This window comes from Lagopus leucura, unplaced genomic scaffold (assembly GCF_019238085.1).
Source record: "Lagopus leucura isolate 7727_CA_CO unplaced genomic scaffold, USGS_WTPT01 Super-Scaffold_100004, whole genome shotgun sequence".
Taxonomy (NCBI): domain Eukaryota; kingdom Metazoa; phylum Chordata; class Aves; order Galliformes; family Phasianidae; genus Lagopus; species Lagopus leucura.
The window spans coordinates 8,741,300-8,764,275 of NW_024962264.1; the positions used below are offsets into that span (position 1 = coordinate 8,741,300).

The 22,976-nt window shown below is 41.5% G+C and overlaps 1 protein-coding gene across 3 annotated transcripts in view; it reads right to left on the reverse strand.

The window, feature by feature from the left end:
• The window catches only part of SLC7A11 (solute carrier family 7 member 11), a 288,216-nt gene that overhangs the window by 115,342 nt on the left and 149,898 nt on the right, over window positions 1–22,976 (reverse strand). The window contains exon 1 of one of the 3 annotated variants that reach the window (XM_042871067.1): window positions 8,660–8,717. The exons of the other annotated variants lie outside the window; for them this stretch is intronic. The gene's annotated coding sequence lies outside the window, so the exon portion shown is untranslated. Of the gene's footprint in view, window positions 1–8,659; window positions 8,718–22,976 lie in introns of those variants that run through there. 3 annotated transcript variants of the gene reach the window in all.

Consider the following 22,976-nt stretch of genomic DNA (forward strand, 5'->3'; position numbering starts at 1 on the left):
AAAGAATACCTCACCCAACAGGGAGACTGTACACAGTACTGTCCAAGGAGTACAAACAAATCATTGTTCTCCCTTCAAATTATTTTTCTGCAACAGCAGAGTTAGCCTTAATCAGAAAGGTTTTGCTTACAATGCACTTGAAAAGGCAAGAAAAGCCAATGTAGTGACCCAAACTAAATGCCAGCCCCATCATCCAGAGTTGACATTAGCCCCCCGTTAGCATTAAAGCCTTTCTCATAAGTAGGTGCACTCTCCAGAAGCGTGTCATACCACGCAAAAGACTCAGGATGTGCCTAAGTGGAACAATGGTGAAGATACCTCACCAGAATACATTTAATGTGAATGATCAATCCTAGGAAAAGTACGTGCTACCGATCCGTGTCCTATGCCTGTGAGCAAGAATAAAACCTCAAAGCAGGTCAGCAGAAAAGGAAGGATATTAGCTCTGAACTAGAACTTCTATTACAGGCACAAGCTGGTATTGAGGCCATCCAGTGATTCCCATGAGGATACACCAGCCAATATGACAGCGGCTTCTCAGTCTTGCTTGCTCTTATCTGTCTATTGAAGTTACAGTTGGAACAGTTTCCCAAGCCTGAAACTCACAGGACTCCTTCTAATTTCCTTTCCCCAAACATCACAGTTACATTTTGTGCCATGGTGTAAGTTTTATCCCATTACCTCCGACATCATTTGTAGTTACTTCAGATCAGCCCCTCACTGGTGGGGTGAGGCAGCATTCCCACTGCTCCCTTGGCTGTATACTGATATAGCCAATGCTAACATGTTTGGGATAGCTCTTATGTTCTTCATATGCCTCACAAATAAAACATCTTCAAGGAGACAGGTCTTAGACACAAGTTGTTAAAAAGTGATAGGAATAAAGTGCTCCTGGGCACAGGGCCACCAAGAGGATGAGGTGCCTAGAACTTCCCCCTTGTGAAAAAAGACTGAGAGACCTGGGACTGTTCAGTCTTAGGAAGAGAAGACTGAGAGGAGATCTTATCAGTGCTTACAGACATCTAAAGGGTGGGAGTCATGCAGACAGGGGTAGCTCTTTTCAGTGGTGCCCAGTGACAGAACAAGGAGCAATGGGCACAAACAGGAACACAAGAAGTTCACGTGAACACGAGAAATAACTTCTTTAGTGTGACAGTGACAGAGCTCTGGAACAGGATGCCCAGAGAGATTATGAAGTCTCTTTCTCTGGAAATATTGAAAACCTTCCTGGATGCCTACCTGTGCAACCTATTCTAGGCAATCTGCAATTCTGTGATACGGACAGACTGCGGCCAAGGGAACCTTATGGTACCCAAGAAGAGGGGAGCCTAAAGGGATTTAGCCCTGACTGGCAGAAACAGGAGCTGTACACAGGTTTTTCAGGCGCACAGTTCTGGATATACCTGACATGTAGTTAAGACTGCCTTAAGCCAATCTCTCTTTGTCCCCCATCTATGAATATCAGCCTCCATTACGCCAAGTGTCCTTATGTATTGTTCACACCATTTCTGACTCCTGTCTTGCTTCTTTAGCACCCAGAGTCGTGGGCTCATCTTAAAGAGAAGTAATGCAGAGTAAAGTTCAAAAACTGATATGTATACTGGAAGATTAGCTGAAGAAGCTCAAGACAACATGAATTACCATTCTGAAATTCTCCCCTCATTCCATTGATGGTTGGAGCATCTTCACCCATCATATCAGCATAACACCAGACTTGCAAAGACTGAGCTCAGTCACTTGAAAAATGTCATACGTTTTCTGAGTCCATCTATCACTTACGTTAAATCATTGAGGATACAATACTAATGCCAAGAAAATAATAAACTGAGTTGCCCTATTAAATTGTTATTTAGGCAGCCAGTAATGCTGTGCCATAAGATCTTAACAGGATTTGAAAGTGTCCTCTCAGCAGGCTGCCATAAACATTTTGCTTCACTTTGAGAAAGCTGACTTGTGTAGTTTATGCTGGTTAAGTCACACCAGCCCACTCAAGGACACTTCTGTGGACTAGATGCCAGACAGGAGTATAAGCTCTGAAACTATCATTAAAGAACAACAGATAATTAAAAAAAAAAAAAAAAAAGCACTTAGCCTACTTCTTTCATGTTTCTGAAGTGTTTGTTTAGCACTCTTAGTGATTCTTTTGATCAATGACCCAAACTATATGCTAAAAAGCAAGTGGTAGCTAAAAAGTACAGTAAAGGGCTGGAGGCCTTAGAAGCATTAGACAAATATCTTCCTATACAAAGCACATTTTGCCATGCAAATGAAGGGATGTAATCTAAAGAGAAATTCTGCAGCTAGCCTAATACATTCATTTGCTACGTCTCAAAGAATATCATCAGCATTCCAATCCACAAAATAAAAGGAAAATGGCATCCTCAGTACTACAGAAAAAGATCAAAGGGGGTGGGGGAGGGCAATGTATCTTTAGCAAGTAACTGATAAGATTAATAGCCATCTTCAGCTCTCCTATTGCTTCTGAAAACAAGCACTAGACAGAAAAACATTTTGTTGCTTAATTGCTGGATAACTTAGAAAACAGTCACTTGAATTGCTTTTTTCTAATTAACAAGGAGAAAAATGGCTTCTTGTAAGGGAACATCAGAATCATGTCACATAAGACAAAACAAAAGGCATACTCGTTCCTAGAAATTAGGAAACTTGAAAATGACTACAACAAGAATAGGAAAGAGATGCTGTCATGCACTGGTGCTTCACTGGAAAAGTTTTTGACAGAGACAACAAATATTTTTCATGTCATAGTTCACTAGCCTGATTTTCACAGCTTGACACTAAGCCAACTCCAGTTTCCATGCATGCAAAATTTCTCTTGGAGCAACGCTGGGTTCAGTCCCTCAGCAAACAGCACAGTCCTAAGGAGTCTGTACACACATAACAGCAACATCCCTCAACAAGCTGGGGTTGGCTTTAAAATATGATCTACATGACTTGGACCTAACAGGAAACAATCAGCCATGCAGAGGGGATGGCAATGTGCTAGGATGACCGATACCATCTTTAGCATATGAATTTGACAACAGTATGATTACAGAGAAGTCATTTTTTCTACATTAGTAACTGGAATAATTGCTACTGGGCTGGTATGCACAGCCCCACTGTGAACCAAGTTTAAAAAGGACAAAATTATAACACTTTCTAACAGAAGCAAACAAAATTTTGTGCTCTGTTGATATCAAAAATTCCAGATTTTCCACTTCAGATAAACCTAACTTAGTTATCTCAAAGGAAATTGACAGCATTCTATGGAAAAATAAGAGCCAAATTTGTAGGATAGAAAGCAATACGGTTTTGTTCAAAGCTTTAATAGCGACACAGTAACAGTACATAAAACTCTACAAGTCCCAGCTTAATACCCATCACTCTTTCATTGTATTTTCTACCATGTGACCTTAGGTAATGCTAAACACATGACTATTTCAACTTTTAGAATTCTATGAATGAATTTACTACTACTACTACGTCTACTAAACATACAGAATTTGGGCGTTGGAAGCAACCATTAAGGATCATTTAGTCATCCCCCCGTCACCGTGGGCAGGGATATGTTTCACCAGATCAGGTCGCCCAAAGCTCTGTCCCAGTCACACCTCACACATTTTATTCAGCATGCAATCATTGCTGACAGATCAGTTTGCCGTTTCTTTTGGTTTCCAGTGGGAACAAATATCCTGCATAAAGAGAACACATAAGAAAGCCAATCGCTTTGCTTAACCAAGTGTCCCCTCATCCTGCAGCATTCCATCCCTTCAAGCATTTTCAGCATTCCATTCCATTCATTTAGAGGAGGATAAAGGAGTACCAAAGCTTCTAGAAAGTTCGTAAATTTGAGCATATGTAGGATCACTCCTATTCAAGCAACCTGCTCCCCCTGAAGCCTGTTCTTCAAAGTTAAAAAGACCACATGACCTATTACAATACAAAAACATGGGAATAAACTGAACAGAGCGTCTGCCAGCTAGAGCATTCAGGAATTAGTAACAGAAATATGTTTGTTCCTGAATTCCTTTCAAGTTAATTCCGTACAGCAGAAAGAATTCAAAACAGAATCAATTTGTTGCACGTTCTGCTGTCATCTGTAAATCTTTATAAATTTGCAAGTTTAAAAAAAAAAAAAAAAAGGGGTACTTTATATTTGATGCTGGCAGAGTTCCAGGCACTATTAAACAGGCAATCCATCACAGTTGCGGGGAAAAGAGAAAATAAAAATAACCAACAGAATAAATCATGAGCAAGCTTGTGCACAGCTTAAAAGATTTAACAAGGGTTTGTATGCACAAGTATAATCTGTTCTAGTTCTCCAGCAGTAATGTAACATCTGTAAAAACACCATCTGAGTAGCATTTGCTTTCCATTTCGCTATATATTTTATAGTGCTAATAAATCCTTTCTCCTACATTTCAGCCCTTGCACAGAAGCCAATGTCTTTTATAAAATGTAAGAATTTCAGAAGACAACGTTCATTCATGGAAAAAAAAGAAAGAACAGGCACTTCAGCTGCTCTCAATAGAATTGGCAGTAACAAATACTCTGTTTCCCCAGGTCACCACCAATATGCCTTCCTCCAGGCAGATCCCACACAATGAGCGTCCAGTCTTTCCGTCACAAAAACTTGTGATGCTTGCCCTCCTCCCAGGATAATCCACAGGAAGCAGCTGTGCCAAGTAACATGGCTGACAGCATCCACCACACTAAATACTATTGAAAAAGACATTCAGATACATCACTGGGTAGCAGAATTTTCTAAGCATGTTCCCAGTGGACTAAAAAAAATGCTATCTGTAGTAGCCTGACATAGTGCCAAATACTGTCAAGCAGCTGTTTCAGATGCTGTTGTCAAGCTGGAATGAAGGTGCTCTTCTATTCTAAACTACGCCAACTCCTCACACATGGGTTAGTCACCCTCACAGCATCCCTGTCCTTAGCAAGGTTTGGGGCTTTTTTTTGTTCATTTGTTTGTTTTGCAGGAGGCTGAGAGGGAAAAGGATTTCGATGTGAAGCTCCAAAATGCATCAAAAGATCAAAAAGGTATTTTAAAAGCTTCTACAAACTTCTGTCATCAAAGGAGTTAATCTAAGCTTTGAAGATTTACCCTCACATGGCATTCTCTCAAGAGCTGCAGGATATGTTTATGGTGAGATACCTCTCCTTGAGCCTTCCTGCTCTTTTTAAACCAATCCCATGACTGTGAATCACCACAGAAGTTCACAAAGTCCTTACGATTGCATTCATTTACTGTAGAACCATGTGAACTATCAAGTATATTTGCACACATTCCAGACAGAAACCAGAATTACTACATCACAGTAAAGAGTTGGGCAAGGGGCACAAGAGGGAGGGCAGCGAACACTTCTTACCACCATCACACATCTGTCCTTGTGATGTATGCATGATTTTAGCACCCTAGTCTGAAAACAGAAGACTCTTTTTCTTCTATTATATGGTATATATCTAGCCTTACGTCCCTTAAAATCTGTATAAACACAGTGCATTCTAATAAATGGAATACATCTAAAGTACTTGCTGTAGTTTTACTTAACATAGGTTACTTTTTAAAAATTTCTACGGGGTGAATAAAAAGTTAAAGCAAGTACCTTCATGGAAAGAGAATAAATAGCCATTGTCCTTAAGATTATAAGATTGTTCCATAATTGCTGGGAGAAAGAAATCATAGGAAAACACAGCTAAGGGAAAGCACCCGAAAGTGACAGCATGCCAAGGACCACAGCTGTTATACTTAATAATCATGCCTATTCGTTACGTGGGGTGACTGTGTGTGTGTTCATAATTCTTCATAAAAAATAACTGCTAATAATCAGGAAAAGTTTATGTTCTCATTTAGGGCACAGTTTTTTCCATCATTAACTCTGAATGTCAGTGTGGCAAGTTTCCAGCATTGCTCCCTTCCACTATACTGCAATTATAACAGATCTCAAATGTCTCGAATTTTTGCAAGGCCAGTGGATGATTCAAATGCATCTCAGCATTTACTTCTCTCCCATTGAATCACAGTTTCTGGAGCACACAGCACTTGCTTATGGTCTCCCAGCAATGAAATGATGAAACTAAGCCATCTTAATTTGTTACGGACGAGCTGTGTTTCTTGCAAGTGGTACAAGGCACAGGAAGCACATTACAAGAGTCCATGAAACTCTCAAGCAACCGATCTCAAGGTCATGTTTGGCCCTGCATCTCTGAAGGCTTCCCAAGAAATGCTGAGCAGATTGACTTGGAAGTTTATAATTAAGTGATACCATCACTGCCCCCGTGTTCTGTAAAGCAGTAATCCAATTCACTTGTGATAAACTACCTGTTCTTTAGTCTCATAACTCAGCCACTGAACATTCAATTATTCTATCATAAAACAAATGGGCAATGCTATTGCTCTTGTTATAATTCCTAAACCAAGAAAAAATAAAAAAGAAAGTTAAACTTGCTAAGTGAAAACAACTAATTACCCCTCAGTTCACAGTAAACTGGTAGCAGACGAATAATAAGATAAGTCATTTCAGTCAAGTGGCTTGTAAATGGATGGTAGCCCATGACGTCTAAGACTTGATATGATTCTGGGCAAACTATAGAAAATAATAGCAACTGTTACTTTCTGAAGCTTTCTTGACCTTTCTTTCTACAGAAATTGGGCCACCCAGAAGGTAATGCTCCACACTTGCTTTTCTTCATCCCTTGGAGCACTTCATTTAACTCCAGATCTGAGCAATACCACAGAGCTTGTGCTTGAGACTGTGGCAACACCGCCTCAACTTTGCCCTTCTAAACAAAATACAACAATATCCTCACGCAACTCACAACGAGGTCACAACAATCAGATTTTAATTGGACCAAAGGGAAAAGATGCATCTCCTTCAGGACAGCACCAGCTGATCTTTGCCTCCATATAGTCACTCTAAGGTTCTCCTTTTTAGAAGGAAGACACACATTTCCCATACATACGTAGGATGCCATTTCTTCTCTACCTTTTTGATATTTATTTGGTGATATTGAAGTTCTTGATGCAGAAAATACAACACGATGGATAAATAAGCAACATTGATGGTACCAACACAGCAGCACTTGTCTTAATGTCTCACCCTGTGTGATATGTAGAAATTGCGTGTCCTGTGAGACAGAGCTATTTCATTTGGGTAGTGTCCTCTGAGAGATAAGTGAAAGGATGGCAGCTCAGCCTGCCAGTGTGGTCCAGCTGCCAACTCAGAATTAAAACTTTCTCAGTCCCTACTTGAGAGATCAAATTAACTAGGGAATAAGAAATAAACCAGGGCACAGAGAAATTCCAAGAATTTCTTTTGTCTAAGCAAAACATCTAACATCAGTTCTAATGCTTTTAGAGATTCTTTATGGTTCTTGCTGGTATCGCAGTTTCTCCTGTATTATTAAAAGCACCCCCACTCTTCCAGAATGCTTAAGAGCTACTCTCATCTTGATGTTCAGCATGAGAAACAAAAGAAGTTAACACATAGATTCAAAATGAGATGCTGATGCTCAAGCTTTCCTTATAACTCCAAAGTGATTCCGCTCAATAGCAGCGTGAAGCCTGGGTATGAAACTTGCCTTGTAGGTTATAAAAACCCAGAAGAATCTTACTGACAACAGTGTGTGGTCCTCTATCCTCTACCTAATGCACGGAGAAAAAATTCCATGGTAGATTTCCTCAAGAAGTATGGTGAAGATAATAGTCAATTTCATCAAAACATAGGATTCTGTCCACTGAACCATCAAGATACCATTTGCCTTCACCAGAGCCAACGTGGGCTTTGAAAGACACCTTTCCCCTTGTTGGACCACACAATACAGTGAACCAGTCATGTCAGCATTTCTGGTATCATCTTGGGTCTTGTTGTTTTCTGAAATAGATCTGCACAAGTGGTATCACTGACTATTGTGCTTGTGCATGAGTGATAACAGTAGAATCAAAGGGGCCCAGATAGGAGGAAAATGTGGAAGAAAAAAAAAAAAAACACAACTGAAAATAAAATCAAAATGTTTACAATTTTCATCTCTCTTTAAGAAGCTGAGCTTTACATAATGGTTTTTCAACACAACATTGATCTCCTAAAAGCACTGAAAATCTCAGTGAAATCTAAGCAACTATTTAGCACAAATCTCAACCTCCAAACATTTAGAATAAAGTTCTAAAAACAGAATGTTCATAGCTGGCACTTCTCTTCACAGTAAAATCTGTTATTTTCAGATCAATGCTTAAGTGGCTAAGTAACAAAATCTCACAAACAAGTAGTTTTTGTCATTGAAAGTGGTGCTCATTCTAGAATTTCTTCCGGTGGATAATTATCTGGCTGAGAAAAATCCTACAATGATGAGACAATAAAGCTTTCCAAGACATTTTCTTCTGGACGTTTTGTATTTGTCCTGAAGTTTCAATGCAAGGCAGTAACAAGGAAAAACAAATCCAAAAGAAAACGTCTGTATGTAAAATCAGACTGACTTTGTGTAATATAAACAATACTAGCCTTACACTCTTACTGTAGGCAGAGATTTAAAATAGCAAGTGCCTCCACATGTTTTGCAAGACCAAAAATGTTTTCGTCAAGAATAGGCTGTAAAAGAAGAAGAAAACAGTGCACACAAGAATAATCAGTGTTAGAAAAAAAAATTATCTTACCGATAGCTCAAAATAAAACAGGAACTGCTGTATACACTGTGTGAACATTCATAGTAAAGCATACCAAACTCCTAAGCTCAGGCCTTCATTCCTTGATATTTAATAAACGATTCATTGTTATGATTGATAAAGGTCACAGCCTACCCATCTCTAAAACTGCAGCCTTCACTTAGTCTATGAAGCTTTGTCTCTGTAACAGTTTTTACCACTAGAGATTTATGTGCAGACACTCATAGCAAGCCAGGAGAACTCCATTAATTACTTTCTTTTTTTTAAACAGCAATATCACGTCCTCAAAAACCACAAGTCCTCAGCTAACAGATAACTACCACCAAAATATCACCGCAGTGACAACAGCTTCTCTGTACTGCATAGCGAATGGACTCCACACTGTGCTCTGCAGCCTTGCTGTCCCAGTCACAAAAGCGACTGGTATGACTGGACGTGACTCGAGTGAGCCATGACTTCTTTCTGGGTCACTTGTCCATGTTTTCTTCTTAAGGAAACCATAGCACAGAGAAAGCTAGCTAGGACACAATCAAGGCATACATCAGATGTAGGTGCCTGGAAACAACACTTTGGCTACACAAATTCAGATATTGCCTCTCATGTTTGTGTTGGTGGCTGGCTGTGCTCCAGATCTGATCCCATCATACGCTCACTTCCACAGCCTCACAATTTCACAACCTGCTCCATGAGGTCAGACTGAGACGGTGCAGGGCTCCTCCCAGATCTGTCAGGAAGGGCTTAATAACAGATATTCTAACAAGGTAGAACAAGAAGAGGAATATACACAGTGAATAAATCTTATGATGGGACCCCCACATTCACAAGACATTAATCACAACTTGGGCTTTCCCACCATGCTCTGCTCAGATCCCGTTCACATTTCTCATCATAAGCTATGAAATCCTTACAAGAAAGCAGCTTTACTCATCTATTCTACTGCCAAAGAGAAATGCCATTCTCGTAACACTCCACAGCACCATCAGATAAATGCAAAGCAAGTGCCATCACACTGTTCTGCATGGAGGCTACGTAGGGCAGGCCAGTGGCCTTGCCGGTGGCAGGAGGACCAGCACCCAGCTGTCCCACTGCATGGCTCACAGGCTACCTAAGGCACCTACAGGAAAAACAGTACTTAGGTGCTACAGTCCTGCCTGAAGGAGAGAAACCAAGGAAGAAACTCAAGAGGTCTCACAATGGGAAGGGGATCAGAGGTGGGCAAAGACACTGCAAGCCCAGCTATGAGGAAGGAAACACTTTACAAGACAACTCAAGGGGGGTTGCAAGCAGACACAGGAACCAGCCTAGTAATGTTCCCTTTCATGCTGAGGAAAGGGACCATCCACACTGCCCCTCACTGCTCATACATCATGTGAGCAGGATGGCACGTGCCTTCAAGCACCCAGCAAGGAAGAAGAGGGAGATGATGCTGACCCATCTGAGAGCACCTGGAGCCTTTAGAGACACAACAGGCCGGCTATTACACAAGTCACAAGGAACAGTCAGGAGAACCGACCATTTCAGACATGCTCATTTTTCTTCACTTTGATGCCTGTCATATTTTTGAAAACGGCAATTCTTCCTGACTTCTGATGGTTTTGATTTTAATTTCACCACCTTGTGATATGAGCCATTAGGCATTACTTCAATTCTGAACTGTTAGAAAGTCATTTCAATTGAAAGCACTTCATAAGCAGAGGGTAAGAAAAAGAGCAACTTCTAAGTTACACTAATATTATATATATATATATATATATATATATATATATATATATATATATATACCTATACCTCTGCACTTGCTGGTATGAGTGAAGAAAGCACATGAAGAATTGCAAAAACACTGTGAAATGGAAAACAAAAGCACCACCTCTTTTTCCTTAGCATTCTTAATCCTTTCCTTCTAATCAAGTATTAGATAACACATTGTTTACATGCCTCACAACATACTACACTAAAAGACAGAAAGAAAGTCTCTGCCTGATCCAAGTGGAGACTGTATCAGCTTCAACTGCTACAGGCATCAGCTGCAAGGTGATAAACAATCAGCATTAGCCTCCTGACATTAATGCATACCCAGAGCATGTATGTGTGAACTGCAACTAGACTGCAACTCAACGCAGAGCAGCACAATGTTGCAGTGCAGACCTACACCTGCTGGGCAATCCTAATGTCTTTCTGTACAACTTGAAGTGGAATGGACCCTGCACAAGTGACTGTGCTGCTTAAGATGTAACAGTGAAGTCACAGGATACCATAACCAAAGATATCACAGTGAGATAAAACCAAAGCATCTCACAGTGACTGTTCACTACAGTAAAGTATGCCACTCAAAATCAGCATGCTTTGCTTCTTGACAGAATTCTGAAGCAAAGCCACACCTCTGCAGGACTACAGTAGACATAACTGAAAACTTCATCTCATCCACATGACTGCTGCTGGGTATCAGTACTGCATCCTCATTGTTTTTATCATTCTTATTTTTTTTAACCAAACAAGTAAAGGCAAAAATTCAAATCACCCAGCCTCTGAAAAGAGCGTTGGTTCCTACACCCTTCCTCATTTGAAGCTGCCACTCCGAAGGGGCATCAAAGGAGGTGACTCTTTTTTTGTTGTGCCAGATCTAAAAAAACCTGCTCTTCTGAAAGGTTTTAACAGGCTCACAACAGATCTCAATGGTATGCAAAAGGGCTGGATGGAAGCAGGAGCTCAGCCTGTTTTCCCTCAATATCTGTAGGTGAGGCTTAACAGGCCAGTGGCTACAGCACTGGTAATTTCCCACTGTAAAGACTAGGGGGGGTGTTAGGCACAGCTGCAAGACAAGAGTGGCTGTCAATATTTACAGGCTGCTCAGGAGACACAAGCTTAGCATAGATACACCAAAGGGCTTGAAACTGTATTTCTGTTGCATCCAGGGGATCTTTGGAGATATGGCGCTGGTTTATTTCTCTTCTGAAGCAGAAGCCCTTTGCCAGTTTTGGCTCCAGAACACAGTGCCCCCAACGAGGACTGGAATATTAATTTGTAAGGAAAGGTCACAGTCTGATTTTTGTCGTTGGTGGTCTTCAATCAAAACCATATGAAAAACAACAACAAAAAAAGCAGGAATGACTTTCCATCAGTGTCTTGAAGGCTTTTGTGAGCTCAGAAATTACTCTTAGGAAGATGCTTGCATTTTTTTTTTTTTTTTTTTCTTTGGCACCCAGAATTTTAAACTAAGGCTGTCATACTTGAGAAGAGAAGAGTGACACCACACGCCAAAGAGATAGCCTAAGTTTACACAGATTTTTCCAAAAAAAAGATGTAAAAAGTTGAGTACACACCTCTGTGCTAGACTCACTCTAACCCTGTTACACTTGTAACTATACTGTCTAATAGAAGGATCTAAAAAGAAATCTCCTAATAAATCTAAACACATCTGTATGTCTGATCACGACCCGCTTATTTCAGCTTGTTAACACAGCCTGAATCATCATGTTGATTGTAGTTCTAATGAGTCACTTCTGGGCATGTAAGTGAAGCCTGTTAAATATCTTAATAAGTTTTCACAGAGCACTTGAAGCTGACCCCATAGATTTTGTAAACCACAAAATACACCTGGAAGGTAAAGTCCAGTGATCTGTGCCTCACCCAGCTGGACAAAGCCATCATGTCCTACATTTAATGAGAGCCACACTAATTGCCTTTGCAGGGCAAAACAAAGAGAGATTAAAATAAGACAACAAAACAAACCCAAGGAAAGGACAGAGAACTACAGGCTTAGGCTTGAGGTGGAATCCAAACTCATGCCCTGACAATATTAAGTATTACCTCTTCGGGGCTCAGTAAAACCACAAAGAGCAATCACCCTGACATCAGATATTAAAAACACCTCTAAAAGGCACCTTCCTTGAGAATATAGTTATAGCCTCAGCCTATGGTAGATGTTTCCCTCCAAAGACTGTGAGAAAAATAAAGTTGGTGTTATTTAAATATAAAAATAATTTTAAAAAAAACCAGCACACTAAAAACAAACTTACAAAACAAGGGATTTAATTCTTGAGAAGCATACTAGATCTTAATTTCTTTACATGTATTTGATAAAGGGCTTTTTCACTACTTCAAAGTACTGGGTGCCATCCTGTTGTCTACGTCTGGAGATGCTGGAGGCTACTGAGCAGTGAAACAAAGCTCAGCCAGCAAATGGCACAAGTCCCACTGCATTAACTCATGGGATCCACATCAATGTAAGTAAGCTGAGGACTGCATCAGGAGAGCCTGCACTGCATTAGATACAAGTGGAGGTTTGCCACGTCTCTGAAGCCAAAGATAGAAATGAACTTGAAAATGCAGAACTCTTCACATACAAAAGGCAGACCAGCCAGCAAAAACATGTTAGAAAAACACTTCTGTTAAAATGGCTGTTATAGACCTATTAAACTACAAGGCTAGTTTCCCTCCAAGTACCTCTTTCCTGTCTACTGTATTTCAAATGTCCAACATATCTCGTGTTATTTCAAGCTAGTTCTGATCACCCTAAATCCATATGGCATTCCTCAACTCAATCTGTAGCTTTCCTGACTTTCAGTTTCTGCTCTGAACAAACTGAAAGCAGAAAGCACAAAGCAGGGGAGACAACAGGACTTCTTCAAATTCCCTCTTTGACCCATAACGCTGAGCTTACAGCTCCCTGTACTATGGGAATTACCTCCAAGCCATTATCCAAGAAGTAACCGCTGCCTGGGAGTCCCAGAAAAACGAGTTCTGAAAGCTAAGGGAAGCCAGAGGGCCACAGACTGCAAGTCATGCCAACACTTCCCTAAAAACAGCAACGTAACCTTAAAAGAAATCTCAGGGGATCTCCCAGCTTCTTCACAGGAGGGAAACTTCCAGCCACTGCGAGCGAGTTTCTCTTCAGTATCATCTAGCCTGGTTATTTCCACACATTGTCATATTCTGGTTTGCTTCTTGTCACGCTTATGGGTTATGAGGTGTTTACAATCTCGTCTTCTCTCACTGGGGCTCGCTTCAATGTTTCATCAAGAGGTGTCACACAGACCAGAAACAAATGAGAGAGGGTATCCACGTAACAGCACAGCTAGGAAAAAATAATACATTTGCAGCAAGGAATAGAAGAGCATTCCTAACAGAAGAGCATTTACAAGGGCATAGATTTTGTCTCTGATTAACTGTACTCTTGTTCTCCCATATTCGTGGGAGAGAAGCCTTCTCCCTTGGTTCTGACAAGCTCGCCTTCCAGCTCTCTTCATTTGTCCTCACTTCTCTTCAAGTCACCCTCTTCCCTCCATGAGTTCTCTTCAATCTCAGGAGGGCACAGCAACAGAGGGCTCGCCAATGCCTCTGGAGGTGGTGGCCAGGATAGCACACAAGCTGTCAAGCATGTCCTTGCTGGCCTCACTACCCACCACGTTCCTACTGCTTTGTAGGGGACAGGCTTCTTTGAAAGCACAATTAAAATAGAAAGCACAGTCACTTTTTCCAGCATAATAAACAGATAGCTCGGAAACCAAACAACTGATTTCTAAACAAACTGCTGTGCAGGTGTGTTACCCACATCGGGCAAATGGTCATGGCAAGCAGGAATGGAATCCAAGCATCTCATGGTACATGAAAGCTGTGTTACTCAGACTGTCCCACAACAAATAAATAGATCACATTTTACATTTGCACATGAAGCAAAGAAAGGTAAATAATGAACTGGGAGGAGCCTGGTGCTAAACGAGAACGAATGGAAAACCAACACTCTGGCTAACCCAGCTAAGAGAGAATTCTGAAATAAAATGCCTTAAAGGAGCAGAACCTGAAGTATATTTTCTACTTGTGTCATATAAACATATTATCTGGCTCAGTGCAGTGACGCTGTGATATTACTACACTTCCTGCATTGTGCCTTCTCCTCAGTGGGAGAAAAATAGACTGGACTCAAAGGACAATGTTACAATTGTGAATCTGTAACCAGTACGGTTGAAGAGGTCACTCTGCCAATCACCAAAACAAAAAGTGCATGGTTATTTTTCCTTAAAGGGAGATTACAGAAGAAAAGCTAAGTAACTTTTTGGTCATTTGAATTTCAAATTAGGTATGCCACAGAGGTGGCAGAAGTAACACACATTTCATGGCGTGCTAATTGCATCCAAAGCACCTCAAGGGCCTTTTTATTTTGGTTCCTTTGCTCCTCCCCAGTCTCAATCCATTTCCTTGCCTCCCAGTTCATCATTTTTTCTTTTGGATTTTTCTCATTTCCGTATTTTTTCAGCCAATCTCTTCTTTTCCCCCTTTATCACTACTGTTCCTAATCATTAAATTCAATTTTCCATACATACAGGCAGTTGGATTTTTGTACTTTTCTCTGAGGCAAAGAAAGATCTTGTTTTCTTTGCTTTCCTTGCTGTTCTTTGTCTGCCAGTACAGACAACATTGAATGCCAAAACTATCACATAGTCCAATTTTAGAGACTGTGTGTGAACAATTCTCAAATATATTTTCATGGGCATTTCTTCTCTCATGGCCTAAAAATCACATTATACTTCTCCTTTTCCACCTTTCAGCTAGTTGTTTTATCTGATTTTCCTTTTGAGGTCAGAATAGAACTGCAGGCCATGCACCAATACAAAGCTGGAGGGAAGAAAAGGGGCTGTTTGGATTCAGTGTGCCTGCCCGAAGGCCCTGAGAAGCAAACAGACCCAGAAAAAACATATTTACAATCCAACATTTCTGAAGCTGTAGGATGCTCAAGACCTCATGCTTAAAGTTGAAGTATGCATTTTACTCCATACCAGTCGCTGCTTACAAGAGAAAATGCTATTGTGGATCTTGATTCTTCACGCATACAATTTCCTAATCCAACTCTCCTCCAGGGAGCAGCATGCAGAGGATTTCACCTCATCTCACTATCTCCTTGCGCCCTCACATGTTGCACACTTGATAGGCTCAATAGTTTGCAGGCTCAGAAGTTGGAATATTCCTTAATGTACCCCTTTCAGTGAGCACAGTCATTATCGGTTGTTATGTTTTTGGCATGTATGCACAAGTATAGATTTCAGATTCTCTCACTCAGGGGCCTCCGTCCCCATGGGTTTGGTAAGGCTCCCAGCCAAGATGCCATGTTAGGAAGGAGTAGTTGTGTGGAGCAGCTTTCAGAACGCAACGGCATTGTTTAAACACCTTGGTGAGGTTCAGCTTACTTTACAAGATGGGCAAGAGCTAAGCACAGCCATAGCGCAGGGTTATGGGAATGCTGCACCCCAAGCGAGGCTCCCCCAGCCCAAAAGGCCCCGGTCTACCAATAGCCTGGCACCCTCACCACCACAGTTACCAACATATTAGGCCCCCAGTAGTCATACACTAGTTTCCTAGCTTAGGTCTTCCCTTCATGGGTAGCACTACAATGCCCATCAGGGTGCCTGGGCTTAACTCAGCCCTCATTTCCATGCAGCTACCCTCTCCCCCTTCTTTCTAGGATCTCTCTTCCAGCCAAGATCTTTACATTCTTTCCAAGAGCTCTCTGAAACACCATGGTGACTTTGATTTTGATTTCCCTGTCTGAACAGTCAACGCGCAGAAGCACTGTGAATGTTCAGTATCAGGCTGGTGGTACTCATGTTTCTTCTCCATTTGGAGGACTCAAGATGTGTCATGTGTTTTTGTTTTTTCAACTTCTCACAATATCAAAATTACAGCCAGCCCTTATCAGCTGTGGCTAGCAAGAAGCGAGCTTGTCCTTGAGATTCCCAAGTTTGATTTCAGGCACTCACCCACACAAACACCCAATTTTACTCTGCCCACTGGCATTCACAATTAAACCTTTTTTTTTTTTAACCTGAGTGCAATACACAACCACACAACCAGATGCTGGCTTACAGACCAGCAGTTTTCACTGGTTCCAACACTCCAAGTTTTAAGAGCTGCAAACACCACCTCAGGCTTCCCTCTTTCATAACTCTGCTGATAGTCTGTAGCCAACGTGGGTTCAGCAGTCAAGATGATCACTTTCAGAAACACAAAAGAAGCAGTGGAGGCTCCTGCCATGAAGCCACAAAGTCACCCTGTTATACTCCGAATAATCAATCATACACCACTGTGTTTTCCCAGTCTTTGATTCTGCCAACTCAAGAAACAGCCGGAGATACTCAGCATCAATTGTCAGAACCTGCCACATGTTTCTGTCAGCTGTGAGGTACCGCACAGGATCAGAGAGGTTTCAAAGAAGGCAGGATGTGGGTAAGTTAACCACACAACCTGATTTACTGAAGAAAGTCATGAGACTAAAACTTGAAATGGGGAAGTGGTGACAAAGAACGCTCCATTCCCTCTTAGGCACATCCAACCGATTAATGACTGTATTTCAGAGGCAAAGTCATGTCTACTTTCAGAACAGGCAAAGGAGGCTGTGACATGACAATGGAAGTCACAGGACAGCCTCCACATCACTCACCGTCTCAGATGGCCCATTTCTCAACCCAACACCCATAGCAGCATTACCAAGCACTACTGATAGAGCCCAAGTATCACATGATCTTGGCAAGATGGAGAAGTGCAAATCATAGGCCTTAGCCTTACTGAAGCAGACAAAGTAAATTTAAACACCACAGAAGAAAACTGCTAACACTGACCACCATACTGTATTTCAGCACAAGAACAGAAGGGGCCATCAACAGAAGCTACTGTGGCACAACATCTTATGTAGTGAGAGCATAGGTTATCCAAACAGGACCGTTCAAATATCAGAGTTAATATTGAGCAAAGTACCAAGGAACTTCTAGTAACCATACACAATTAGAACCATGGGTTACATCTCACATGACAGGAGCTCAGGGGTCTCTGCTTCAAGAACACTACCAGCATGTTGACCAAAATAGTTTTCAGTCACCATCTCACACAACTTTTCATTGACATGCAATGTAATTCCAGCACAAAGTCAAGCTATTTTAATACTGGAAGCACCAGTACTATATTGCAGGATTAATAATTTGCATCAGCATCTGTCTCCTACAGGAAGAGAACAACTTAGGTACAAAGTCAGTATGTTCATGACGATGCACCAGTTTTGCTTCAGAAAGCCCTGTGGAGCAGGGCCAGCGCAGTTTCAGACGAATTGCCCTGCTGAATACAAGTTTAAAACTGCATTCAAACCAAAGCGCATGGATAGTTCAGGGCTTAAAAAATTTCTGTTTCAGCCAGTTTTCAGATTAGCCTCTGTACTTTCTTCACAACCTATAGCACCATGGAGGGATGCAAGAACTCCCTATGCTGCCATTCATTTTATGCATTACAAATATTACTATCTACATTGTATTACGTATTCCTGAGATTCTCAATGAAGGCAGAAGCGTTCTTGTAGCTGTAAGGAACTGAGCAGCTATTTGAAGTCATTTATGCATCCTGCTGTGGAGAGCTGCAAAGCCAGGCATGCACCTCTTGATCTCACAGCCAGCAGCAACCCTCCCAATCTCCCCACCCCAGCACCACTTGAGGAAAGAGATAACAGCTGATAGCTGAGGCTTGTTCTGCCTTCCCAGTCAGCTGTGCAAACCGTGCAGAAATCCTACTATGAACAATGTTTTAATCTTGTTCCAATACCCTTTCTCCCAACCCCGTGCAGGCAAGCAAACCAACCCATCTCCTGCATGGCTTTGCTGAGCCTCAGAAGTCTTTTGTTGTGCTTCCGACTGTGTTGCCTGCAGCCCAGCGGTTTTCTTTTGAAGGCTTGCATCAGAATCCTTCTCTCGATGGTTTTAGCGCTTTAGTAAAGGGTTTTCTTTGTCTTAATTGTTTTTACAAGCTCAATAGTATGTTTGTGAAGAGCACCTTCTCTGCCTGCAGGACAATGGTGCAACATTCCATTCACTAGATTTAATATTACCGAAGGAGAGAAACACTGATAATCCTTCTCTCCAGTTTGTTTTTATCTGTTCACTAGGAAAAAAAAAAATGAACTTCCAATTATGAAGTGTCAACTCTTTAGCAATAACTGATGAAAAATCCAAATAATGCCTCACACAAAATGCAGATATTTATATTCAAAGACATAAGGACTTGCAACAACCACTCTGCACCTTGGAGTACAGCAGAGCAACAAGCCAATTTCTATTCTGAATATTGAGTCTGTATCTTACTGCACCAATCTTTCAGCAGCTGATCTTAACAGAAAGGTCTCTGCACCATCTTGTGTCCCAAAGCCACCCAAACCCGACGGAAATAAAATGACTCAGAACAAGTTCAGAATATATTTCTCCCTACCCTGCCCTGAGCTGTTGGAATCTGCTTTTTTCACACTGAAACGAGAGAAGGTGTAAGGTCAAGCGCTCTCACACTTGGGAAAATGAAGGCTGAGCATCATCCAGATCAGTGAGCACAAGAGTTGGTTTTGGTAGTACAATCTGTTACCAAGTGTGCCTCACCTCACTGAAGCACCACCAAGATGGAGACAGTTCTGTCACAACATTCCAGTAATGTTTGTCAACAGAATAAAGAAAAAATGTCACAGAGCTACCAGAACTGCACATGGCTTGTCTATGTGATAGGATTTTCCTGAGAAAAACAAGTGGTTTTTCATGTATGTAGTTAATCCAGAAACATCAAATCTCACCGTGAGTATCTCCAGCCAGGTTAAGGATGAAGACAACACCCAAACGTAAGTACTTTGGGAGCAACACGCACCAGCAAGGTGCTTCCAGAGCTCTGCACAACACGTGGGACCCTGGAGGAAGGCACCCTGTAAGATGACCACCAAGCTTTCTGGCTGTTACAACACAGAAGAGGAAAGCAGGCATAAATGTTGGTCATTGGTGTTTAAAACAGTCCCAGGCCCCGCTGCAGGTAACACAGGTAAAGCAGCTCACAGCCAATATCTGAACCCATTTGGGATTAATACTTAAAGACCTTTGAGAATTACATTTCTGCTAAAGCATCTTTTAGATTGTGAAATACACTATTAAATAGAAGTCATTTAGGAAAATGTCTGAGATTTAAGGATACTCAAATTTGTACAAGCCCTTGGAGGGCAGCCTTGCCAAATCTGCACAGATTATTATCCCCTCTCCACCAACATGCAGCAGGTGTTTGGGCCACTCCTGCTCAGTAAAAGACATCTACTCCTCTCCAGTAAAGAGATCTTTGCTGATAAAGTCTTATCCTGAGCCTAAAACAGTTGAGATAACAGCTAATGAAGTCATAAGGAGAAAGAGGGACAGAAATGCGAATGGAAATAGGACAGCATTTTGAGATGCAACGTAAGAGAATGGAAAAAATAATCCAAAAGTTGACATCTCGAGTATGCACTGGAAAGGGCTTCTACGTGGAGAAAGATGTGCTGACTCTAAACTCTATTTGGTCACATTTGCCCAAAACAGTGAAAATCAATGCCACTAATGAGAAGTATGCAGTAGCTCTAACAGCCAACATGAGCACAAGCATACTTGCTCGCTTACAGTCCCCACAGGAATGCTTGTAGCTTCAGTATCAAGACCTGAGCCCTGAGGCCCTCACCTAGGCTGCTGACCACAACACAGCTCCCGGCACTGCAGCACATTTCCCATTCATTTTACTTATTTGCAGGCTATCTTCCTACTATTCCAGACAGAAAACTTTAGTGCAGAACTTCACTCCAAGACCTTGTTCAACTCCCTTGTGAGCACTGTCATCCTGTCTCTGGTCTGCTGCTCATGGCAGCCCTGAGGGCTATTGTCTTCCAGTCAAATTTACAGGGCGAAATGGGCTATAACAAGAGATGCACAAATGTAAATACATACCATGAGCATGGCAAGAGTTTACTAGTCAAAAATACAAATACTCTTGAGGTATTATGAAGTCAGTCATTTAACAAAAGTGGGACGTAGGCTACGAGGTAAAGAAGGCAAGCTTTGCAGTGTGAGACACAAAGCAGGCATCATGTCAGCTTCATGCCCTTCTGTTCCTCTTGGCTGACTTCCTAGACACACGCCACAGGCCAAGAGCCTCAAACCAAAAAATTCTTTCTTGAACAAGTAAAAACCATAAAGTCCCTATAAGCTGACCTTTTGCACGCAACAAAAATGCAGATGCAGGCCACAGAAGGGTTGGGCAAATCCAAAGAAGTATTCTTGGCTTTCACTCAAGCAGGTAGAAGCCCTAGCCACATGCAGGTCAAGGCCTCAAGCAGACGTAGGCAATCTAATCATGCTAGTACATCAGAGACATAAAAACTCCATTACAAAGCATTCCCAAAGTACAAGTCTATTCCTCTTACTGAAAGTCATGCTAGCCCATCACTAGACCACCAATTACTTCAGTACAAAGGGACACACTAGTAAACACAGCTATGTAGCAAGCTGGTTTGAGGCAAAATTATACCCACTTCAAAGGAAAGTCAAATTTTCGAATACGCTCCTGACTGTGTGCCTCAGCAAGGAGCTGCATTCTGCAGGCTGAGGCTTTTCAACATCAAAGCAAGGAGGTTTAAGAAGAAACTTGAATAAACAACCCCTCAGTTTTCTTGCTGTGCAGGTCAAGAGGAAGATGAAGAAGCAAACTAACCCAGAACTGTATTGTTCTGAGACACATTAGAAATAAGAGCAAAGATCTTCAGTGCTGAAGATATCAGAACGCCTAGCCATTCAAATAAGCCACATTTAGAATACGTAAATACAGCAGAGTGGTTTTCCCCCATGTTTAGTGCATAAATCTGTAAACTGTAACACCAATAAAGCAGATCAGAAGGCATGGTTTCAGAGAAAGGTTTGACTGTCCCAGAGACTCTCTATCCCCTCTACGCATGGTTTTCCATCTTCATTTAAACCATATGTTTTACTACAGCTCTGAGTGCTCAACGCTCCGGAAAATTGCACCAGTAAATTAGGGGATTGTTTACGTCTACTTGCACAGAAATCCTTCCTGCTGGCTACAGTAATGAACGAGCAAAGCTTTCATTTGTTGCACTGTTGCTAACCACTTCTCTAATGCATCACTGCCTAGAGTTTGTGGAAAGATCAGTCTTCGGTGAGACAGGAACTTTGCTCAGCAAGTATTTCCAGGACAATCTGGAAAAGGTTTCATCTAACTGCAGCTCTTCTGCTTAAGCTCAGGAAGAATTGCGACCCCAAGCCTGACAATAGGCCTCTATTAATATTTGGAGAATTAGTTGTTTTATTAGAGAAGAAGGCCAGGCAGCCAGAAAGAGATTTTGTGAGCTCAGACTAAAAATAGTAGTAAGCATTTATTCATCTGTAAGCCTGTTTATCTTGGATAGTTTTTCATTGATTTTACTGGGGCTCTTCCAGGTCTCTAAGCTTGAAAAGCTTTTAACAAATAAAGGTGGTTCTTTGACAGATGGGCTGTTTCCAAGCTTTCAGAGCAAGAAGCTCCCTTTAACCTTTGCAGCAAGGCCATCAATAAAGGCAGCGATCAAAGAGGGCCAAACGCTGCCCTTCATGGTACAGATCTGTATAATCACAATTCCCTGGAGAACACAAGGCTCCTTTCTCTCAGTACACATGCAATAACCAAATACACAAATGGAGAGCAGCTCCCAGACCACAAGCACATTTAACTGTCCTGGTCTTCCAGATAAGTGATCAGCCTGGGTCACCGCAGGCACAGAGATTATTAAGAAATGACAAGTCATACAAAAGCAGGTAACATGCTACTGGAACTGTACCTCCTCTTGCATTAGACCTAACACACTTGAAGAAGGTATTTCTAAAGATCTGTACCAAAACACTGATTTTATTTTGGATATAAAACACTTCACTTCGAAGATTCATATCTGAAATGCAAACTCTTCTGATGTAAGAGATAGCAAGGAGCATAAATCAGAGAATAACAGAAAAGTTAGGGAAAAAGGGGGAGTGTGCTGCTGTCCTGAGCAGAGATTCAGCTAAGCTGGTATTCTGCCAGCAGAACAGGAGCACGGGGCACTAACAGCCCTTAGTAAGGTTCCAGCGGGTGTTTCTCAGTGAAGTCTTGACTGCGATTGCTGTCTTAGTCAAACAGGAGTGAATGCAAATTCTCCTCCTTCAACCTTCCTTACATAAGTTTACATTGATTATATTGATTACAGAAGTTATCCTCTTTTTGCATCACAGGGATTTTTGCTACCAGCTGCCAAGTTCCTCAGCACCGCTCAGTAACCATCTGCGAGTAGATACAGTCTCTATATAGGGTACGAACACCCAGCAGCCTCCTAACTGGATCCTTTGGAGTACAGAGTACATCTTCAATGTCCTGTCCACCATAAACTGTTTAACACAGAGCTTAATACCTAAGATAAACCTCTTTCAAAGCTTAAAAGGCTACCTCTGCTTGCAAATTAAAGCAGCTTAGTGTGTCTAATCAG